This window comes from Ovis aries, chromosome 6 (genome assembly GCF_016772045.2).
Source record: "Ovis aries strain OAR_USU_Benz2616 breed Rambouillet chromosome 6, ARS-UI_Ramb_v3.0, whole genome shotgun sequence".
Lineage (NCBI taxonomy): Eukaryota > Metazoa > Chordata > Mammalia > Artiodactyla > Bovidae > Ovis > Ovis aries.
Window position 1 is genome coordinate 63,193,487 of NC_056059.1, and position 8,401 is coordinate 63,201,887.

Sequence of the window (8,401 nt, forward strand, 5' to 3'; positions counted from 1 at the left end):
CATTAACATATATATACACTACCATATGCAAATACTTAACTGATGGGAAGCTGCTATATAACACAGGGAGTCCAGTCTGGCGCTCTGTGATGATTTAGATGGGTGGGATGCAGGAGTGGGAGGGAAGCTCAAGAGGGAGAGGATATACATAAAATTATGGCTGATTAAAAAGCAGAGACATTACTTTGCCAACAAAGGTCTCTATAGTCAAAGCTATGGTTTCCCCACTAATCATGTATGGATGTGGACCATAAAGGAGGCTGAGTGCCAAAGAATTGATGCTTTTGAAATGTGGTGTTGGGAGAAGACTCTTGAGAGTCCCTTGGACTGCAAGGAAATCCAACCAGTCAATCCTAAAGGATATCAGTCCTGAATATTCACTGGAAGGACAGATGCTAAAGCTGAAACTCCAATACTTTGGCCACTGGATGGAAAGAGTTGACTTATTGGAAAATACCCTGATGCTGGGAAAGATTGAAGGCAGGAGAAGAAGGGGATGACAGAGGATGAGATAGTTGGATGGCATCACTCACTCGGACATGAGTTTGAGCAAGCTCCGGGAGATGGTGAAGGATGAGGAAGCCTGGTGTGCTTCAGTCCATGGGGTCGCAAACAGTCACACACAACTGAGCAACTGAACAAACTGGCTGATTCCTGTTGTTGTATAGCAGAAACCAACACAACATTGGAAAGCAATTATCCTCCAATTAAAGATAAAAATAAATTTAAAAAATTAAAAAATAAATCAATAATTTTTTTTTTTAAAGAAACAAACAACCTGAATGGGCTGATGAGAGCATATATTTCCCTCAAGCCTTCAGACAAGAACTCATCCACTCAGTGCCTGGTTTCACTTTTGAAATCCTCTGAGTAGAGAATCTTCCCATGCTGGGTGGACTTCTGACCCACATTACCAGGAGCTAATGAATGGGTGCCACTCTTAACTGCTGATTCTGTGATCTGGAAGTCCACACTTCACGTATTGCTGAAGCCTGGTTTGGAGAATTCTGAGGATTACTTTACTAGCGTGTAAGATGAGTGTAATTGCACGGTAGTTTGAGCATTCTTTGGCATTGCGTTTCTTTGCGATTGGAATGAAAACTGACATTTTCCAGTCCTGTGGCCACTGCTGAGTTTTCCAAATTTGCTGGCATATTGAGTGCAACACTTTCACAGCATCATCTTTCAGGATCTGAAATAGCTCAACTGGAATTCCATCACCTCCACTAGCTTTGTTCGTAGGGATGCTTCCTAAGGCCCACTTGACTTCACATTCCAGGATGTCTGGCTCTAGGTGACTGGTCACACCATCGTGATTATCTGGGTCATGAGGATCTTTTTTGTACAGTTCTTCTGTGTATTCTTGCCACCTCTTCTTAATATCTTCTGCTTCTGTTAGGTCCAGACCATTTCTGTCCTTTATTGAGCCTATCTTTGCATGAAATGTTCTCTTGGTAGCTCTAATTTTCTTGAAGAGATCTCTAGTCTTTCCCATTCTGTTGTTTTCCTCTATTTCTTTGCATTGATCGCTGAGGAAGGCCTTCTTATCTCTCCTTGCTCTTCTTTGGAGCTCTGCATTCAGATGCTTATATTTTTCCTTTTCTCCTTTGCTTTTCACTCCTCTTCTTTTCACAGCTGTCTGTAAGGCCTCCTCAGACAGCCATTTTGCTTTTTTTGCATTTCTTTTCCACTGGGATGGTCTTGATACCTGTCTCCTGTACAATGTCACAAACCTCCATCCATAGTTCATCAGGCACTCTGTCTATCAAATCTAGTCCCTTAAATCAATTTCTCACTTCCACTGTAAAATCATAAGGGATATGATTTAGGTCATACCTGAATGGTCTAGTGGTTTTCCCTACTTTCTTCAATTTAAGTCTGAATTTGGCAATAAGAAGTTCATTATCTGAGCCACAGTCAGCTCCCAGTCTTGTTTTTGCTGACTGTATAGAGCTTCTCCATCTTTGGCTGCAAAGAATATAATCAATCTGATTTGGGTGTTGACGAGATGTTCAAGCTGGTTTTAGAAAAGGCAGAGGAACCAGAGATCAAATTGTCTACATCCGCTGGGTCATCAAAAAAGCAAGAGAGTTCCAGAAAAGTATCTATTTCTGCTTTATTGACTGTGCCAAAGCCTTTGACTGTGTGGATCACAATAAACTGTGGAAAATTCTTCAAGAGATGGGAATACCAGACTACCTGACCTGCCTCTTGAGAAACCTGTATGCAGGTCAGGAAGCAACAGTTAGAACTGGACATGGAACAATAGACTGGTTCTAAATAGGGAAAAGAGTATGTCAAGGATGTATATTGTCACCCTGCTTATTTAACTTATATGCAGAGAACATCATGAGAAATGCTGGGCTGGAAGAAACACAAGCTGGAATCAAGATTGCCGGGAGAAATATCAATAACCTCAGATATGCAGATGACACCACCCTTATGGCAGAAAGTGAAGAGGAACTAAAAAGCGTCTTGATGAAAGTGAAAGAGGAGAGTGAAAAAGTTGGCTTCAAGCTCAACATTCAGAAAACGAAGATCGGTGGCGGCACAGGGACGGTACCCTTGCTGGGCTACTACAGCACTGTGGTGTCAGTTGGTCCCGCCCAGAACTCTTCAGTTCTGCCCTGGAAGGATATACTTAATAGTTGATTGGTGTGTCCCTTGAATACAAGAAAATGGAAACTGAACAGCCAGAAGAAACCTTTCCCAACACAGAAACCAATGGCGAATTCGGTAAACACCCTGCTGAAGATATGGAGGAGGAACAAGCTTTTAAAAGCTCTAGAAACACTGATGAGATGGTTGAATTATGCATTCTGTTTCAGAGCAAGAATGCTGGGGCAGTGATTGGAAAAGGAGGCAAGAATATTAAGGCTCTCCGTACAGACTACAATGCCAGTGTTTCAGTCCCAGACAGCAGTGGCCCCAAGCACATATTGAGTATATATGGAATTTAGGAAGATGGCAATGATGACCCTGTATGCAAGACAGGGAAAGAGACACAGATGTGTATAACGGACTTTTGGACTCAGATGGAGAGGGAGAGGGTGGGATGATTTGGGAGAATGACATTCTAACATGTATACTATCATGTGAATTGAATCGCCAGTCTATGTCTGACGCAGGATGCAGCATGCTTGGGGCTGGTGCATGGGGATGACCCAGAAAGATGTTATGGGGAGGGAGGTGGGAGGGGGTTCATGTTTGGGAATGCATGTAAGAATTAAAGATTTTAAAATTTAAAAAATAAAAAAACTAAAAAAAAAAAAAAAAGAAATGATTAGAGAAATTCTGAAGAAAATCATCCCTACCTTGGAAGAGGGCATGCAGTTCCCATCACCCACTGCAACTAGCCAGCTCCCACTCGAATCTGATGCTGTGGAATGCTTAACTTACCAACACTATAAAGGAAGCGACTTTGACTGCGAGTTGAGACTTGATTCATCAGAGTCTGGCAGGAGGAATTATGGGAGTCAAAGGTGCTAAAATCAAAGAACTTTGAGAGAACACTCAGACAACAATCAAGCTTTTCCAGAAATGTTGTCCTCAATCTACCGACAGAGTCGTTCTTATCGGAGGAAAACCTGATAGGTTTGTAGAGTGCATAAAGATCATCCTTGATATTATATGAGAGTCTCCCATCAAAGGATGCACTCAGCCTTATGATCCCAATTTTTATGATGAGACCTATGATTATGGTGGTTTTACAATGATGTTTGATGACCACCGTGGACATCCTGTGGGATTTCCCATGCGGGGAAGAGATGATTTTGACAGAATGCCACCTGGTCGAGGTGGGCATCCCATGCCTCCCTCCAGAAGAGATTATGATGATATGAGCTCTTGTCGAGGAATTCCTCCACCCTGTCCTGGACGAGGTGGCCGGGGAGATAGTAGAGCTCGGAATCTTCCTCTTACACCACCACCACCACCAAGAGGAGGAGATCTAATGGCCTATGACAGAAGAGGAAGACCTGGAGACCGTTATGATGGCATGGTTGGTTTCAGTGCTGATGAAACCTGGGACTCTGCAGTAGATACATGGAGCCCATCAGAGTTCATAAGCAGATGGCTTATGAACCACAGGGTGGCTCTGGATATGATTATTCCTATGCAGGGGGTCATGGCTCATATGGTGATCTTGGTGGACCTATTATTACTACACAAGTAACTATTCCCAAAGATCTATTCATGGGGATGCAAAGAGTAGGTCATGACTGAGCGAATGAACTGAACTGAACTGAATTCTGTGATAATTTGTTCAGTTCAGTTCAGTCGCTCAGTCGTGTCTGACTTTCTGTGACCCCATGAACCACAGCACGCCAGGCCTCCCTGTCCATCACCAACTCCCAGAGTCTACCCAAACCCAAGTCTATTGAGTCGGTGATGCCATCCAGCCATCTCATCCTCTGTCATTCCCTTCTCCTCCTGCCCTCAGTCTTTCCCAGCATCAGGGTCTTTTCCAATGTGTCAACTCTTCACATCAGGTGATAAAATATTGGAGTTTCAGCTTCAACATCAGTCCTTCCAATGAACACCCAGGACTGATCTCCTTTAGGATGGACTGATTGGATCTCCTTAGAGTCCAAAGGACTCTCAAGAGTCTTCTCCAACACCACAGTTCAAAAGCATCAATTCTTTGGTGCTCAGCTTTCTTTATAGTCCAACTCTCACATCCATACATGACTACTGGAAAAACCATAAGCCTAATTTATTATACAGCATGAAAAACTAATATGTTATGCAGCTTCCAGACCACAGCTCCCCACTCATAGTGCAGCACACACAAAATAGTTTTTTTGCAAATATGTCTTACTTCATTTCCATGTTTTCCCTTATCTCACAGGCATCTCAAATTGAACATATTTCTTCCTTAGAGTATTCAACTCTCAAAAGAAGATGTTATCCTAACCCCCACCAGTAACTTGTGTTTTGACCTTAAATAGAAATATAGGGTATTCACATTTAGGATTATCAAAGAGAAACACATAAAATCTCTGACTCCCAATGTTCAACAAAATGTACATTGAGAAAAATAGTACTCCTGAGGATTCTCTGAAGTCTTGACCATCCAACTCTCCTCCTGGGTGCTCATAAACTGTCCCTGAATTAGGCACAGTGTTCATTCACTAAAGTAGTCAGACTCCATGATTTCAAAAATTCCAAATTCAAGAATGACTTTAATATACCATGTTTCTGCCTCTAGTTGGTTTAAATCTAGAGCAATGTCACCACAATTTCTTTTCCCTTTTGTACTCAGCTTTCAAGGGGTTTAACATCTTTTTGTAATGTTTGGTTTTCTAGGTTGTCCCAAGCATCAAGACACAGACAACAGACTGGGGGAAATGCAACAGGAAAGATACAAAGGAAGGCTATTAGGGCTCAGGCTTGAATTGCCATCTCTCACGTCTCCTCAAATTTTATTGGTCAAACTTTGATCTTATGTTCACATCGTAAAGAGCAGCTGAGAAACGTAGCTAGCTCTACACCTCATGGCTAAAGAGAAAGGCAAAATGCCTTTGATAAGTAGCATAACTAGCCAGTCTCTTCACTTCTTGAAAATGAATAGGAAGTCAGAGTAAGGTTGTTTTTTTTTTTCTTTTTCTTACTCATATATATATATATATATATGTATATATGTATATATGTATATATATATATATATGTATGTTTTAAATTTGTCCTAATTAAAATTTGTCTTTTGAACCTCCCAGGTGGCTCAGTGGCAAAGATTCTGTCAGTTCAGGAGACATAGGACCTGGGTTCAATCCCTGGTTTGGGACGATCTCCTCAAGAAGGGAATGGCACCTCAGTCCAATATTCTTGCTGGCAGAATTTTATGGACAGAGGAGCCTGGTGGGCTGCAGCGCATGGGGTCGCAAAGAGTTGGATACAACTGAGTGACTAACATTTAGCCTATTTAGATATTTTAGAATAAGCACACAAAATTTCACATCACATTTTTTAAAGAGGCTAATGTAAACAGAAACAAGATAGTATGGCAATTTCACAGTCCAGTTTAGAATTAAGATCATGAAAAACTAATGCGTTAAGCTTATCTTATTTATAAAATAACCTAATGATGATGAATGTTACAGTAATTGTCATGAGACCAAGCCAAATGCTTAAACTAGTATTTTTTTCTAGAGGCAGTTATCTGATTCTAATAATCTGTTTCCTAGATACGTACAGGAATACTATCAGTGTGTAAACATAACTCAAATCTGACTGCCTGCTTATGTGCTAAGAATATAATGGAGTCTGCATTGTAATATTTACTTCCTACTGCTATCTTATGTTGTATCCACATCATCCATTATCACATAGAGAGTTATCATTATCATCTAGCAAGTCTGGGGGGAGTTGTTAATCTTTGATTCCTTCCTAGTCTATTTAGTGATGGACCTACAACTAAATTAAAATTGCCTTTTCTGTGTAGCAACCTCTTAATCTCTTCCTTTGGCAGCCATTTATTGAACTAGCATAAAGATGTGTACTTCTGCATTAATAATATACCCCTGCTTTGTCTATTGTGGGACTTGTATTTTAAACAAACAAGCATCATGGCCTGCATTTTTCTAGTATGATTGTAAAGAATGGAAGTCATGGTTACAGGAGACAGTGCAGAGGATACACTAAGCCTATATCTGAGCATTTTATTAGTTGCTTACATCACACTAACTACATTTCAGTGACTGAATGCTATTCTTCTATTAGTTCTGTTTACTCTTTTCTCATTCAAATAATAGACATTAAAAACAGAAATATTGCACATACCCATTTTTGACTTTACAATTACATTCTGAATTTCTCCATTGTACATTTCTAGAATAAAAAGGGGGGACTTAGAGTGAGGATATTTTCAGTAAAATCATTTATTAATTCAAAAATTATTCATCATTGTGGAATTTTCTAGACATTTGTATAACTAATCCTCATCACATTCTAATAAAATTAGCATTAATTTTGCATTTTATAGTTGAATATATAGAAATGAAGAAAGATGAAATATGGACCAGAGACCATATAAGAAACAACTTAAAACCAATGGTTTTGTCATCAACAAAATGGTTCAGTTAATGAGGGCTGTTACAAACATAGATAGGGGAGAAAAAAGTAGAGAGAACAGTCAACCCTCCTAGATACAGTCTTCAAAATGGTATCTATTCAATGATCATTACAAATTTGAAATTATGGAAGTAAATCAATTTGAACTTAACTGACCATATCTGTTGGCATCTCAGGATTATTTTCACTCTCTTCTCTGTTGTTGTTGCTACTCAATCACTAAGTCGCGTCCAGCTCCTTACAATCCCATGAATTGCAACACACCAGGCTTCCCTGCAGAGAAGACAATGGCAATCCACTCCAGTACTCTTGCCTGGAAAATCCCATGGACGGAGGAGCCTGGTAGGCTGCAGTCCATGGCGTCGCTAAGAGTCAGACACAACTAAGCGACTTCACTTTCACTTTTCACTTTCATGCATTGGAGAAGGAAATGGCAACCCACTCCAGTGTTCTTGCCTGGAGAATCCCAGGGATGGCGGAGCCTGGTGAGCTGCTGTCTGTGGGGTCGCACAGAGTCGGACATGACTGAGCGACTTAGCAGCAGCAGCAGCAGGCTTCCCTAACCTTCCTTATCACGTGGAGTTTGTTCAGATTCATAGCCACCGAGTTGGTGATGCCGTCCAACCCTCTCATCCTCTGTCACCCACTCCTGCTTTTGATCTTTCCCAACATCGGGGTATTTTTCAGTGAGTGGGTTCTTGGCATCAGGTGCCAAAGTACTGGAGCTTCAGCTTCAGCATCAGTTCTTCCAATGAATATTCAGGATTGATTTTGCTTAGGACTGAATGGTTTGATCTTGCAATCCAAGGGACTCTGAAGAGTCTTCTCCAGCACCACAATTTGAAACCATCAGTTCTTTGGCACTTAGCCTTCTTTATGTTCCAACCCTCACATGTGTATATGACTACTGGAAAAATTATAGCCTTGACTATACAGACTTTTGTCAGCAAAGTGAGGCTGTGCTTTTTAATATGCTGTCTAGGTTCGTCATAGCTTTTCTTTCAAGGAGCAAGCGTCTTTTATTTTCATGGCTGCAGTTACTGTCTGCAGTGATTTTAGAGCCCAAGAAAATAAAATATTTCACTATTTCCACTTCTCCGCTTCTATTTGCCATGCAGTGCTGGGACCAGATGGCGTGATCTTAGTTTTCTGAATGTTGAGTTTTAAGCCAACTGTTTTACTCCCCTACTTCACTTTCATCAAGAGGCTCTTTAGTTCTTCTTCACTTTCTGCCATAAGGGTGGTATCTGCATATATGAGGTTATTGATATTTCTCCTGGCAATCTTGATTCCAACTTGTGCTTCATCCAGCCTTGCATTTCACGTGATG

The 8,401-nt window shown here is 40.8% G+C and overlaps 1 pseudogene; it reads left to right on the forward strand.

The window, feature by feature from the left end:
* The first annotated feature begins 3,276 nt into the window (after nt 1–3,276).
* LOC101111286 (heterogeneous nuclear ribonucleoprotein K-like) lies at nt 3,277–5,382 on the forward strand (annotated as a pseudogene).
* The last annotated feature ends 3,019 nt before the right edge of the window (nt 5,383–8,401 follow it).